This window comes from Podarcis pityusensis (assembly GCF_964106645.2).
Source record: "Podarcis pityusensis genome assembly, chromosome: 12".
Classification (NCBI taxonomy): Eukaryota; Metazoa; Chordata; class Lepidosauria; order Squamata; family Lacertidae; genus Podarcis; species Podarcis pityusensis.
The window spans coordinates 20,844,917-20,861,460 of NC_138037.1; positions in this window are offsets into that span (position 1 = coordinate 20,844,917).

Below are 16,544 nucleotides of genomic sequence, written 5' to 3' on the forward strand. Positions count from 1 at the left end.
TGAGTTTTTAGGAGACTCCTATTCTTCACACAGAGCTGCAGTTCCCACTGTGATTTAACAATCAGTTCCTCTTCCCAGGGAACTCTGGGAATTGTAGATTTGTGAAGGGAATATGGGTCTCCTGACAACTCTCAGCATCGTGAATAAACTACACTTCCCATGACCTTTTGGGGGAAACCATGACTATCGGAAGTGGTATGGCATTGCTTTAAATGCACAGTGCAGATGGGGCCTAAATAGAAAATGGAGAGAGAAGTAAGATTATCAGAATTTATTATCTTCTTTGGGCTTAGATGTGATCTCCATTGCTGGATAATGGAGCCCAACAACATGTAGAAACACAAACAAACAAACAAAAAGTGATGAGTGCTGTGGTATCATGAGACAAGGAGGCAATGTAACATAGTATTCAACTAAGTTTTACTCAGAGTAGGCCTGGGGTCCTTCCTATACAACTTTAGCTTGCAGATTGTATGTCTGAAAGCTACCCAATTTGAAAAACGCCCTGCTTATAGAAAACTTGCATGTCTGAAAGCAGGCTGGACTAGAATGTTTGTCATAAACGCACTAACTTTCCCATTGGTTTTTTGAAATTGTATAATCCTGAGAATACTATAGTATGTGAGTCTTTTAAATGTGTAAATCAGGGGTACTGGGTTGTTGTTTTTTAAGCATCCACTGGTTCCCAGAGTTCGCTATACTTTCCATCCATTCCCATTGGACTGGAGACAATTTACGGTACTTCTTCAAAAGAGAAGTGAGATTTAACAAATGGAGCAGCCTGGGTAGCACTGGGCCAGGGTGCAGCTGCTTCGAAGGTGAGGTTGAAATACAACAGCAACAATATGCTAAAGTAGGGACTCACCTCTGGCACAGGAACCTCTAGTTACAGCTCTGAAAATGCCTTTCTAATATCTAGGCAAAGAACAGAGGGTTGGCTTACCTCAGCCAATAAATGCATTACCACAGAATTCAGCCCTTCTCATTGCTGAAGCACAACAGGTGCTCCCATTTGTTTACATTGCATTAGCATTATATTACTTTAAGAAATCACTTGGAAGCTAGGTCATACCAACTTTGCTTTTATGAACTCTTGAATCTCTGCAGAATTGCTTACTCTCCAAAAACATAAATCTGTTGGCCTTTGTCAAGCCTCTGAAAAAAACAGGTTAAGGGCAATAATCACCACAGAGTCCCTGTTGAAAAATAGGGAGGTGTGGATCTTGTAAAGCAGGTAGATTTATTTCACTTCAGAGCTGTGTTTTCAATAGCCCTTTAAAAGGGGGGGGGGTAGTCTGCTTAAACTCATTCATCTTATTTCTACACCTGGCACTGGCACCACCCCTAGTTACCCCCTTATTTGACCCTAATTACAGAAACCAGTAATAACAGGAAATACATCCAGGTAAAAATTGTTTTCCTAAGCTACTGGAGTTTCTCTGTAGTGAAGCGTGAATTTACTGCTCTTGATAATACAACCTGTGTTTTGCTTCTGTTAGAAAAGGAGCCTTGGTAAGCAGGGCTGGCCCTGTCATTATGCACAGTGTGGCAACTGCCTCAGGCGGCAAAAGCTGGGGGCCAGGGAATTGTGTTGAGGTGCTGGAGGGCAGAACTGGGTGTCCCCTTCAAGGCCTGTCCAGCACCATCTAAGCTAGCTTGTGGCCCTTAGATGAGGCAGACAACACTGTTCTGGTGCCTGTGTGGAAACAAGATTCAAGCATCTAGTCTGGTTAGCTTCAGGAAGCAAAAATACCTTGGGCTGGCCCTGTTGAGCCAATATCTATCTATCATCTATCTATCTAGGACTCCCCTGCTCAGCGCCTGAGGGCCCCAGACCTGCCACTCAACACCCGGCCTAGGGTGGGGCCTGATGGGCTCTATAAAGGACTGCTGCTGGGCAGAGAGGGCTCTGTTTTGTTTGGTTTTTTTGTTTAAATTGCTGTTATTTTTTGCCTATGTCATTTTAAACTGTGATATCAATGCTGTATTCTTAGTTTTAGATTTTGATTTATGTGGAAATTGTTTTCCATTTGGTTGTGTATTTTTTTGATGTGGTTTATTTATTGTTTATGACTTTTGTAATTATGTAAATCTTGTCATGTTGTAAGCCACCTTGAGCATTGTTTTTAACTGTGGAAGAAGAAGAAGAAGAAGAAGAAGAAGAAGAAGAAGAGTATGGATTTGATATCCCGTTTTATCACTACCTGAAGGAGTCTCAAAGCAGCTAACAATCTCCTTTCCCTTCCTCCCCCACAACAAACACTCTGTGAGGTGTGTGAGGCTGAGAGACTTCAGAGAAGTGTGACTGGCCCAAGGTCACCCAGCAGCTGCATGTGGAGGAGCGGGGAAGCGAACCCGGTTCACCAGATTACAAGTCTACCGCTCTTAACCACTACACCACACTGGCATACAAATAAAAAATGATGACGATGATGATCCATCTATCATCTATTTATTTATATCCCACTTTTTCAACTAGCGTTTCCCCTGTTCAGCTTCCATTTTGTTTTCTCAGACCTCAGAAAATCAAACTTTTGTTAATTCAATGCAACAGCTGTACAATTTCCCCCTGTGTAGATGGCCTATCAGGCTGCCAGGTTAGAATGATCAAGCCAATCTAGCTACTTTCTAGATTGTTCTCTACTCCAGCCTTTCCCTTCTTTATTGTCCAACACTATCATTTTAAGCCTTCCCTTTTGAAATAGGATTGTCTTTATATCAGATATAATAATATAATATAATATAATATAATATAATATAATATAATATAATATAATATAATATAATAATGCCACAGCTTAGTGGTAACTTGGGGCTAAATTTTTTTCTCCTCTTTTGCATAAATTGTCAATTAACAAAAAAATAGACCACAGCCTCCCCATGTTGCACTCACTCCTGGGCTGCAACAGCAGTTCTATAAGATCAATCTATTATTTGTATAAATACAGCACACGGTGCTATAAGAATGGGGAAAACTTGAGAAGTACCGTATTTTTTCATGTATAACATGCCCCCATGTATAAGACGCCCCCTATTTTTGGGGACTCCAAATTGAGAAAATGGGGGGAGATTGTATCCATGTCTAAGACTACCCACAATTTTGAACATAATTTTTTAATTAAAAAAAAAATTATACACGGAAAAGTACGGTATTTCATGAAACTACTACAGGTAGAAAGAACGTCTGGAAACTAATGCCCAAAGAAACAGATTATTATTGTTGTTATCATAATCATCATCTAATATATTACCTTTCTTCTCTTTCATCTGACATGTGTCAGATCACCATTAGTAGCACATAAGAGAAAACTTTACATTGGCTCACTCACTTCATTAAAGCATGCTGGATGAGGCCCAAGGTATATGATTACCAAAGTGGTGGAGATTGAGGAAAGTTTGTTCTACATTTCAGGCTGCTTTGTTTGGCTAACAGAGTTCCTTGTCTTGGCATTTCAAATACAGCCCCCGCCCCCTGACAGGTGGCTGATCTGATCTGTGTGTGTGTGTGTGTATCCTAATATAAGCTGCATTCTACCTTTTAAGCCCTAAAAGGAGAAAATAAACCCCAGTAAACTTAACCGATGGCTTAAATGCATGTCTGAATCAACAAGAAATGCACCTGATAAGTTTTCACTCCTTTCTGTTTTCAATGACTGTGTGAAAATTTATGGGTGGGTGAATTTTCCCCTTGTTTGAAAGAAATTCACACATCTGGTTCTCCACTCGTCTGTCTGGCCACATCTGTTTGCACTTGTGCTTCCCATCCATATGTCTGCACAAGATATAGCAGATTTAAAATATATAGCCTTTTATAGATGTCACGGGGAGAGGGGGAGAGAATAATAGCCATGGCAGCTACTGAACCCTTGAGGCTGCTGAAGGCAAGCCAATAAGAAAGGTTTGTTTCTTTTGCTTGTATATGATTGGTGAGCTTTAATTCTTCCTGTGCATCAGCCTGGCTGATACTTATTCGGTAGGTAGGCACTCACTTAGGTGTGCCCCTTTAAGGCAAAAACCTGTCCCTGCACCTGTGCTATTAACAAATGAAGCAGGTGAAACGTTTTCCAAGCGTGAATATCTGGTGGACAATGCTCTAGCAGCTCAACCCCTGCATGCCAGGGTGTTGCTAAATGAACTGGGGCAGAACCTGTAAAAGACACTCCTCCTGTCTGCTCTTGTGCTCCCACTCCTCCATCTACTTGCCACCTCTCCCCCTCCCCATTCATGCTGTACCTACTTTGGTGTTTTCTAGAAATACAGTGGACGCTCGGGTTGCGAACATGATCTGTGGAGGATGCATGTTCACAACCCGCAGCGTTCACAACCTGCGTCTGCGCACGAGCAGATTGCAATTTAGTGCTTCTGTGCATGCGCGACCGCCGAAACCCAGAAGTAACCTGTTCGGGTACTTCTGGGTTTCGGAGGTCCATAACCCGAAAAAACGCAACCTGAAGCAGCTGTAACCCGAGGTATGACTGTAGTTACTAGAAATACTTTATTGTCACTGTACCACTTGTCTACAGTGAGATTAAACGAGTCCCCGCTCCCTCCCTCCCACAATCTCCCAGTCCTTGTTACACTCTGTATGCTGTCATACGACTACCAGCCCCAAACGTCAGCTGCAATGTTGCTGTCTTCCATTCAGCAGCCTCACAGCCCATGGGTAGAAACTGTTCTTTAACCTTTTGGTGCGGCTTATCATGCTTCTATATCTCCTGCCCTCGGGCAGGAGATTAAAAAGGTGCTGGCCAGGGTGTGAGTCATCCCTGAGAACGTTCTTCGCTCTTCTGAGGCAACGGTCTCCTGCAATGACATCTAGCAGACTCAGAGGACAGCCCGTGATATCGTGTGCTGTCTTCACTGTTAGGATATCGTTCCGTTCCACCTTAAAAGGAACAGGCATGACTGTTGTGTGTCACATGCCTGTTTACTTCCAGCACAGGCTTGCTGGGAACTTCCGTTTGTATATTGCTTTTGCTTTGCTGTTTGCTTGGACATGAAGGGAAGCAGACATGTTTTTTCCTTTGTTCCTGAACTATGCTGAATAAACGCCTGTAAATAATGCTTACACATTTCTTTGTCCGCCACTTCCGTTGTGAGACGTTACTCACTCTGCTGACTAGTGTGTGCCAAGTCTCTAAAGGTATCTGAGGCTTGTGTCGCTGTTTGATGCTGTTCTGAGGACTGGAGATCGCCCGGCTGCCGGCCAGTGGCTGGAGCCAGCGGGGGGCCTGCCAAATGCCCCTGTCTCCCCGGCAGTATCCCAACATTCACCACCCTCTGTAGGGACTTTCTGTCCATGGCTGTCAAACCAGCATACCATAGCAATTTCATAGCAATTTTTCTGACTTGTGAAATGTTACTGTGAGCATTCTCACTCTCTCCTCTTCCAGCTAGCCTGCCGCTGCTCCTTAGGGACATAAGAAGCTCATTTATATACACACACATATATTGGCGTATGTGGGGCGGAGGAGTAGTACCTCTGGTGGGGGGACATTTGGTCCCCATTCTGCACTCAATTCTCACCTGTGGCTTCTAGAAGCTGGCAGCAGACACACCCTGGGAAGAGCTGTGACTAACCTGCTAAACCAGGTGAGGGTAGCCAATGGGTCTCAAACCCTTGGTGAGTTGGGATGAGACCAATAGTGGGTTCGATGGTCAAGAAGGGAGTCTGTGTATATGCTATAGAGGGGAGTGAGGGGCACATGGAGCTCATCAACCTGGGAATGTAGCCCATCTAGGGGAAAGGAAAACTCTTATCCTAAACCTCTGTTGCCTTGCAGGATATCTTTGGGAAAAGAAAAGGCTAAGGAATAAACCCTGCACAAATTTGGAGTAGGCATGATGACTGCCCACAAACAGTACATCTTGTCAGGATTCAACTTCAATTTATTGTTCTTCATCCAGCCCATTACTGCCTCCAGACAGTGGTCCAGCAGTACCAACCTGATGGTACAAGAGGGCGGAGTTGGATATCATCATTGTACTTATTAAACTTTTCCTGGCCTAACTCTCCTACCAGTTCCATGTAAATGGAAAACAGCATGGAGGACTTTTGGACCACTATCAAAAAGTCAAGGGGTCTGAGCAGAAGTCCTTTAAAGCCACTTTCTGATAACAGTATTAAAGCCAGAAGTGGAACCATCACACCACAAATCCTCCCCACCAGACTGCCCTTTCCATGGGTATCAAACAATCCATTCTTGCTGTGACATTTCAGAGCATAACTGTTGCCTCTTAGTGGAAATGACAGCACACCAGGACGTGTTTAAAAAGGTGAAATATCTGCAATTTGCTCATAGGATGACACAAGCGTCTGCACAGCGTGGATTAATAAAGTTTTGCCCTGCGAATTACTGGGGAGAAAGCCAGAGTATCTTTTCTGTTAGTGAAATAAAACAGCCTACTTTTAAGACAGTCGCAAATGTAATTTGTTCATTTCTCAAGTCTAGCAACACATGCAATCTTTTTGTAAAGCAGTCTGACGTTGGGGGTGAGGGGAACAAACGTAAATCTTGGCTCTAAAAACTGCATATTTATCCAGTGAAATGAAGGCCAGGAACCCAAACTCCACGGCAGTAGCAGAGCGCACTTCTTTTAGAACACAGACATAATTTAAACTTTGTTTACTTACCGTTCAAAAGCAAAAAATAAAAGAATATCTTCCCACATTTACCATCAAAATATGCTCCCTAAGTTATTCTCCGCTTTATAGTCCAGGCAGACTCTGTTCAGTGTAATTTACAAGTATGTTTCATAATATAAATTACAATCATTTCAGACACAACAGCCGACACAGAACAGAAAACACACGCAGCAACAGCAGAAAAGGGAGCACAATAATAAATTTACTCCGCCATATTAGCTTGTTACCATAAAGGCCTTCCAAACTAATTTATAAAAGTATTTGACAGCTTTGTGAAGCTCGAAAGAAATCAACCTTGTGACCATCCCAGGAGGAATTCCATAATTAAAAGGGCACCACAATAAACAAGGCCCTGTTCCTTGTGGTCTGAAGTCTAAATTCAGAATGCAGATTTACATAGAGAACAGGTCCCATCAGATGACTGGAATACATGGGACAGTTCACATGGAAGAAGCAAATCCATGAAAAGTCTGTGGCTGCAGCATGTTGCAATTTCACTATATGGTTAGGACATTCAGGAGAAGATGTTCAGTTGCTTAGCCTGAAGGCCAGATGAGGCCATAGGAAAGAGAGCATCTGCATTGTTCACTGAGTCCTGCAGAGGAACTTTCGTGTGCTTCTTTTTCTGATTACATAAAATGTAACTGGTTTCTCATTCTCCCGCACCCAATTGCTGCTGCACATGCGGCTAGGTGTGTCGGTATTCTAACCTCTCTTGCCATAGTGCTCTGTGCCAGTCGCTAACAAGGCCTTGCGGAGCATTTGATTTCATCATTTGTAGAGCGGTTGGAAAAGCAAAAGGCAGATTTATAAGAACAGTTGCTCACTCTAGTCCAACTAGCTTGGCACAAGAAAAGAGCTCAGCTTTTCAGAACAGCTTTTTGACATTCCATTGTGAGCTAAAGTGTTTGCAAATTACAGTTTTGAAATGACCAGATGTTCCTGTTGAAAAAGAAATAGATGGCCTAAAAAAGGAAAGATGAGGCCTGCTCTCAGGTATGTTGCAAACTGTCAACCCTGCAGCTAATGGATGGCATTCTATCATCTTAAAACTACTAAATTTGGGTGATTAATGCATTGATATTACAGTTGTAGTATATTTATAACTTCATCCATCAGTGTGATGCCATTTGCAAAGCATCAATGTGAAAGGTGAAAAAGGAGGAAAGGAGATTAATCTCTCATCCTTGTACAGAACAGCAGCAGTGGAAAGGTTCTCTTCAGACAAGAGTTTTTCACATGAAGCAGACTATTGGTTTCATGTGTTGCGTTCACAGCTTGACCCTTTGTATTAAAAACAAAAAGAAGCAGCTTATTTCTGTTGTATCTGTTTCTGTTTTCAGAGAGAACCGAAGCTCAGTGGGAGCGTGTATGATTTTGAGTTTCAAAATGTCTGAGCAGGGCAAGATAAGAAAGATAAATAAGACTGAAGACCAATGAAAAGAAAGACAAACAGACTGGAGACCAATGAAAAGCAACAAGGGAAATCTCATCGTGACCACCCATGGTGACTTAATTGGAATAGCCTGTCTAGGAAACAGTGGTGCCTAAATAAAATGTAATACTTCTCTATTGCTCAAAAATGGAGCTGGCTTTCCGTCTCTCGGCCATTAAAGAGGGGATAATGGTACTAATTAAATGGGCAATCAGCATAGCAGATCACATGAGCCTGCTTGGATGGTTAACTACCAAGAATATGCCTAGAGGTTCATCCATCTGTAGAATCACATAGCTGAAGCCAGTTTTTCACTGCAGAAACTGGAAGGTTGGCTGCACAGATCACCTGGACCACTTGCAAGCCTGGCTGCTGTGTTTTGAAATCTCAATGGGCTCCAGATCTTTATTTCCGAGAGAGAGAGAGAGAGAGAGAGAGAGAGAGAGAGAGAGAGAGAAAATGACATGTAGACCAGCTTTCTGTCAAGATGTCTGGCAGGTGGGAGGCCCTGCCCGTCTCTTGTTTTTCCACAGGCAAGTAGGCAGCTAACCAAATTGCACAGAGAGGATGTTCCTGGCACCACATGGCAAGTAAGGCCCATAGCAGCACCAGAGGAAGTGGGAAGCCTCGCTGCACAACTGAGCCTCTTCATTTAAAAAACACGACTGTTTTGGACATTTCTCTTAAGGTTATCAGATGGGCACTCCACCTATTTATTATTCTAATCATTTATATACTGCTTATCACCATAGTTTCTATCACTTCAGATATCTTCACACACAGTACAAGGAGGGCACTGGTCAGACCCTCCAAGTCCCTATTTTCAAGGGACAGTCCCAGATTTACAGAAGACATCCCAGTCTCTGATTCCAGAGATGTCCCGCTTTTCCTTAGGATGTTCTTATTTTCACTGAAGAAATGTTGGAGGGAAGCTACATTTTTGGCTTGGGTCTTGGGGAGATGGCCAAGAACGACAAGCACCCACCATTTTAATGAAGGTCCCTGTTTCCTTACATTGCAAAATCTAAAACAGGATAGGCATTAGCCCTTCCAGAATCATTCGTCTTAAAAAAACAACAAACCTATTCCTGGGTCAGTAGTATCAAACACTGGGTCTTTTACATATCAGGGTGTGGTCATATGGCATCCCCACAACATTCATAGAATCACCGCACCATTGGTAGGGCTGGTAAGCTGATACCTTCAATAGACCAAAGAGTTAAGAAAAATATTGTGCACATGTTGCTGTGAGACTTAGGCTGTTTCACATAATACATTTAAAGCACATATTCCCCTGCCACCGCCGTTAAATCCTGAGAACTGTAATCTACATCTTGCAGAGCTACAATGCCAAGTGCCCTTAGAAGAGTTTGGATTTGATATCCCGCCTTATCACTACCAGAAGGAGTCTCAAAGCGGCTAACATTCTCCTTTCCCTTCCTCCCCCACAACAAACACTCTGTGAGGTGAGTGGGGCTGAGAGACTGCACAGAAGTGTGACTGGCCCAAGGTCACCCAGCAGTTGCATGTGGAGGAGCGGAGACGCAAACCCCGTTCACCAGATTACGAGTCTACCGCTCTTAACCACTACACCACACTGGCTCCTTAATTAAACCACAGTTCCCAGGATTATTTGGAAGTGATGGGAAATGTTCTTTTATGGTGTATACACAGCTAGAGCAGCAGCAAAGTGGGTCAGGTTGAAAATGGGGATCAAAATGTGGCTCAGGCCACTTTCTTTTATACGTTTCTTTTATACGTTTTTAGGAGGAGAAAAAAAGTAAAATGCACCCCAAATGGAATAACCACACATTTATTTATTTAAAATTATCATAGACTAAAATTATTTGAATTAGTTGTGAAAAAATACTATTAACATATAACAACATCAGCTGTGCCCTTGTGCTTTTACAAAGAAAAGGTAGTCCAAATAATGTATCCAAAAAAATCTGTATTGGATATGAAGGAAAATAAATCCAAAATGAATGGAAAAAGAAACAATTGCTATCAACGATGTTGCATAATCCACCAAGGCTGAAGGCAAAATAATAGTCTGATTCTCCCTGCAACCCTGGACAATGAGGGGTTGCAATGCCAATGTGATCAGGTTTAGTTTCACTTGGAGGAGAAAGTGGACTAGAGACTCAGGGTGCTTCTAAAGTGGCCTATATTTGGACCTGATTTTTCTGTGTATGTGTTTGGGACGTTGGTGTTCCTCCATTCCCATTTTTTTCTCCAGCCTAGGATAGTCATTGCTGTTCACATGTCATCCACACCAATAGGGGGAGCTAGACAGGATTGCATATGGAGGAAGGAGTTGTTCCTTCCCTCAGCCACTTTTGCCCTCTCTCCACTGCCTTTTTCTGTTCTAGGCACATGTGCAAGTATTTTTGTGCAACAGGTCCCCTCTTCCTAAAGTGACCTTTGCTTGATCCAATCAAATTTTTGACTAACTATTGTCAGATTCTGGCATCTTCAGATAGCATCCAAACAGGTGTTCCCAAGGCAGTCTTCATCTTTCTTCTTGAAAGTTATTGGTTGTGCAAAGACAGTCAAGTTCTTCAGAGATCAGATCAGTAGTTTATTAAGATTTTTCAGTACCTGTAACAGCAATAAATGAGAAAATGATACAACTATAATTGATTAAATTAATTGTATATTGCCTTTCTTTTCAAAGAAATATATTTCCCCCCTTTAAAATCGAACAAAAGCTAGTGGATCTGAAAAACAAATGCCATTCCTTTGGGTGGTACAAAACTACTGGGAAGAAACAAAGCTTAGAATAATTAAATTATGTCCTTGTTGATGCAGCGCTCGGCCTCTATAGAATTATTGGAAATACGGTCTTCAGTTTTGAATCAGATATGTAGGAAGATAAAGATAGATAAAAGGGAGGGAAGAGGTGGGAAGGATAATTCTTCAAAGATGACTGCAACTAACTTGCTCACATGAAAAGTGTCTCTTTCTACACCATGTAAGCTTTTTCTCTCAATATTCAGAGATCATGTATATTGAAAAAAACCCTTTTCACACACTCATTCTGAGATATTGATTAGCATCTTCTCCATCCTTTCCTCATTCAACACCTTTCTCACCTGTGGTTTTGCAAACTTATGACATCTTGGGGAAACTGAAAAGCTTCATCACAGCTTCCACAGTAAGGTTTGTTAATTAAGGAGAGGACTACTACAATTTCTCATGGGATAAGTTCCTTGGAGAATTTGATGGAGAGAGCTACCTCCATAGCTGGGAAGCGAGGCACTTTAAGTGAAGGCGAATAAAGGGGAACTTGGTGGAGGCATTACTGAAATCAAGAGTTATTGCTGGGCTGCGTATTATCCAGTAATAAAAAGCAGAACTTGGTGCTGCTACAAAGTCCAGCTCTCCGTCTCCATGTCTGAGTACCAAGAGTTCCATTCATTGCCACCCAAATCCAGACCATTACGCTATATCTAAAGGCTAACAGCACACATGCGGTTTGTTAACTTTACTCTTCTTGGATGCAGTTGCGCATGGCGTGGACTTGCCTATAGCTTTAATGGGAATCAATGGCTCTTGGGGCCTTGTTGCAGCAGACCCATAAAGCCGCTGCTTTTGCTTCTGAAGAAAATGTCTGGTCCAGCTTGACTGGCTCTTCTTCCAAGAAAGCAGGCAAAAATGCTCTTTAAAATCTGGTTGAGATTATGCATTTTCTGCTTTAGGGGTTTGCTAAGCTCATTATAGAAGCAGAATGAAATTCCACAGCACATTTAACATTTTTATTGTTATGATTTTCTGTGCTTTGCTGAGCTAATAGAAAGTGACTTAGGCTGCAGCCGATCCAAGAGGGGAAGAAGCACAAGAATTCTGCAAGCCTGAGTGGCATCACAATACGGTGACTACCAGTTTGGCTACTTGGTTGCTTGGGCTATTCCAAGGAAGGATTAAGAGGATTTCAGGGTCCAAGTTATTTAAAAACACACAGACTGAAGTGAGATCATTTTGCTACATATTTAAGGTAGAATATTTGAAAAGCTGTCAAAGTGGATTGGACGAATTGCCGCTTGCGTTTTATAAGGTGTCTGCCCCTAGATACTTGCTTGAAGAAGCCATTCAACTTTTCTTCTTCTTCAGTCATCCACTTATCAGTAATGATCTCCCAAATGTTTTCATTCCCTTCTCTCTTCTCCTGAGCTGAAGGTAGTATTGGAATTTTGGATTATAAAACCACCTTGAAATGTGTAAGAAGCTGAGAACCAATTCAAATGAAACAAATTATTACCTTGCATCCCAAACCCACCAATAACAGAATGGTCCCACTAACCACAAAATGGAGGAAAGAAAAAGGAGCGCGTGGTGCCAGTTATGTAGAAGATTCCATGGCTATAGCTAGCCCATTCGGTTCACACACCAACTTGGTAAATGATAAATGATGTCAGGTGTGGAGCCTGTAATGATATAACTGAGTTGAAATCAAGGTCTAGCAGAAACACCACCAAATATCTGAATGGTGATGCCTGCAAAGCTCTGTGTCTTTTTATGTGCTGCTGTGGTTATAGGAGCTTGCAAAAGTATAGGGCTTTGGAAGCATGGAGAATCAGCTGTTTGCTGGTGCCTATAAAGCACTGGACCTTGGCCTGTGCAATTTGATTGTAAAGCATGCGGGCAAAATAAAATGGATCACCTGACCTCATTAAGATGTCAGTTGGTTGACACGCGGGAGACTGCACCTCCTTGCAAAACGTGGCCTGCGGAGTATGAGGGACAGGGATATGGAAGTATCCCGCTCCAGCTCCCTACAGATCTGCTGCATCCAATTCACTCCGGATTTAAATATGTCTTTGTTAAAAGATTTTAACGAGTAACAAAAGTACATTCGGTGTCTCTGTTTTCAAATCATAGAGTATTTCACACAGGACAATGACATTCAGTTTGAGACATTATTGTTATAGACAACATGGGGTTGTGGGGGAAAGAGAAGTGGGGAGAGAGAGAAGAGGGGGGGAGGAAGTAAGTGGGCAATTCCCTCAGATTTACACCATCTGCCTGACCCCCAGTTTCTTTGGATCAGCTTCCTACTTTCCTCTAGCTCAGATTCGTATCAGGTGCAGTTTATAGTTGTTTCTTTTAATCCACAAACCTATGTGCCACTATGTGTCTAGGCCTGAATATGTAGAAGCCACTATACTGCATATTGTGGGGGATGTCCTAATTTCAGTTCCAACCTGATTGGCACCCAACCACCTTACTTCACTGTTGGAGGGAATAATGATTTGGGCATTGTTCTACACTAATTCTTTGCAGAACTCTCAATAATTTCCATCACAGGGCTTGGTACAACACTGTCTACACAACAATGACCAGATTGTTTTAATAAGGTATACAAACTGCCACAGATTTCTTAGATGGCACTATTCAAACTTTGCCCTGGTTGAGTATGAATGAAGGCCATACTGTCTTCCATTTCATATCATATATACTCATCCCATGTGCAGGATATTAGTCAGGATGGTAATAGGATGGTAGAGGAGTCTGGGCAATTGCTTTACAAAAATCGGAACATGATGTGTGTGTCTCCTGATCGCCATTTTGACATGTAATTTCCACATGGCACAAATCTGTCTTTAAAGTGATTCTGCACTCAGCCAATCTGGTGCTGATTTTGACCTTGTGAAAGTAATTTTTGTCTGTAATGTAATAACTAGGGCTGTATTGTTTAAAGCAAGAGGACCGTATTGCTTAAACTGCTTATTTCAAAGTACGAAACCTGATTATTTCTTTGCACATTCTCCAAGTAGAATATTTGCTATTGTACATAAGCTATCTATTAATACTGGAAAATAGTTTTCTGGCTTTGGATAAATTTCACAAAAAAAATATAGAATGACCATGGAAAAACAAATATAACACTGTGGATGGAAAACTGCATCTACTTTGTGGCTGTTGATTCGTGGAATCCTAATGATTGAGTAAAAGTCAAATATCACCAACTGATAAGGTGCCTTGAGAGCACTCATTGCTGTCAGGTGAAGACCAGAAATAAACCACATAAATGAAGTTGACTCTTTATTAGAAGAACCAAGGTCTGCTCAGGAGGGCCAGGCCCAATGAGCAGAACAACTCTTATTGGTAGGTCTTGCTTGTTTGAGACAGTTTTGGAGACTAAAGGTCCCCACCTTCCCACAACTGCCTAAGTCTTCCTCCCCTCCCAGGTCATTCCAAAGCAATCTGAGACTACACCAACATGCCTGCCTTTGCTCCTCCCACTTCATACCTCTCCTGCTCCTGGGAGATAAGAGGGGAAGGGAGCTTGTCACAGCAGGAGGGGGAGACAGCCTGGCTTCTTCACCAGCCTGATTCATCTCTGCCTCTGGGCCTCCCTCCTCTCCTCCTTCTGATTCTAGACTTCTCTCTGCCACAGACTCTCCCTGCTCACTCAGCCCTTTATCTCTTTAGCTTCCAACACCACTTCCCCCCAGTCTTCTCCATCTTCTCTCTCTGACCACCCATTGTCATCCCACTGCCACTCCCAGGCTCTGAGCCTTCTTCCTTTGGGGGATCCCCAGCTGGTTCCTCCTACCATGCCTCTGTAACCAGCCAGTCCATGACACCTACCTAGGGCCAATCCAATTCATATCTTTGGTTCATGGTAGCCAAGAGAACTGTGCCATGCAAATTTCCTTCAGAGGAGAGCGTAGATTCCAGACTCAAGATCAAAATAAAGTTTGGGGACACCCAAGGCTGTCTTTGCTATGCTATTTTGATCCTGAGCCCATCCCAGAATCTGTGGATGTATCGGTTGATAGAATTGCTACTTATGTCCAAGATAGTTAAAAGCGCACAGCTTCTCTGCTTGTGGTTAACATCCATGCTGCTGTTTTTGATCAGTGGGGCATCTGGTGAACTTTCCATTTGCAGAAGCTGCGACTTTGCCCACTTCCCACATTGAGGAGGATCTGCCAAGTGGTTGCCTGCTCACAAAGAGCACCCTCATTGGCTAAGAGCAAGGGGTAGCCACCCCAGGGGCACACATAGAAAAAACCGCAGCATCCACAAACAGGGTGACTGTTTGCACCAGTTTTCAGCGTTAAATAACACGCCCAGGAGAAAATTCCTGGATGTCTTTTGGAATACAGAGATGAGTGGCAGCTCATGATTTAGAAAAGAGGAGGCTGAGCTGTTGTGGTTGGCAGTGGCTGTGACTTGAGTAATCTGAGGTTAGGTGGGATATAAACATTGCTCCATGAGCCAGTTACTTCTGATTCGGAGAATATCCATGTTTAGCCTGGCATAAAGGATTGACCTTCTGGCCTTTTAGCCTATCGCCATGTATGGAATTTTGCTCCGATTCCACATCAGCCACTCAATGAAGAAAACATTTGATAGAGCTATAATCTGTTTATTTGCTTATTTTAATTTCGAGCCTGCCCCACGCACGAGGCTGAGTGAAGTAATAGTTTAACCATTTTATATAAACTGTCAGTTAAAAACCTTATTTAAACTGAGAATATTTAGTTAATATCATCCTAAAAGGATTCTCATGGACATTTTGGTCACTGTGAAAAGGACTCTCTCCCAAAAGGGATGTAATTATTCACCTAGGCTGCAAGCACACTATACTTTTAAAACACATTCAAAGCACATTCTTTCCCTCAAAGGATTCTGGGCCCTGTAGTTTACTCCTCAGAGAGTCACAATTCCCAGCAACCTTTAATGAACTACAATGCCCGGAATTCTTTGAGGGAGAAAATGTGCTTCGAATGTGCTGTAAAAGTATAGGTTTGTGGGGTCGGTCTACATGATGCTCTGAGTCCCTTTCCAATTCTTGGTAACCTGTACCCAGTTAAGGTAAAAACGAATGGAGGATTCTATTGCTAATTCAGCACTTGTAAGATAGCCTTAGCTTGCCACTTAAGTACCTTCATTAGTATAACCAAAGATGTTGCTCTGAGCTAGAGGGAAAATGTGTGCGTCTTCCTCTCACTCCACAATAACCAGGACAGTTGCGGGTGAGCTGAGCTGGGACACAGAGACATAATTCATTTTCTGCTGAATCCAACCTGTGGCTATGAGAAAAGCCCTCTTGGGGTGTTAATGCTGTGAACTCCTCCATCTTAGGCTCGAGTTGTGGATATGTGTAAATAAACCGTATATCCTAAAGACACGAAAGTCTCTGCTGCTCCTCGTTCCAAGGAAATCAAACCCAGGATAAGTGCTGGAAACCCTAGAATCTCTCACTACTTTGAGATTGGGGTGACATTCAGCTAGAGTGTATACACAGCCAAAGCCAGCATGCCTTGCCTTGAATAGACTTAATCTGCCCACACTGATGCCATCAGTGTTGCTCTTATGTTTAAAATGTTTTTTTTGGGGGGGGGTTAAGAACTTTGCTTCAGGATGAGAACAGAAATCGTGCTCCGGCGGCGCAGTGGCAGTGGGAGGCCCCATTAGCTAAAGTGGTGCTTCAGGTTAAGAACAGTTTCA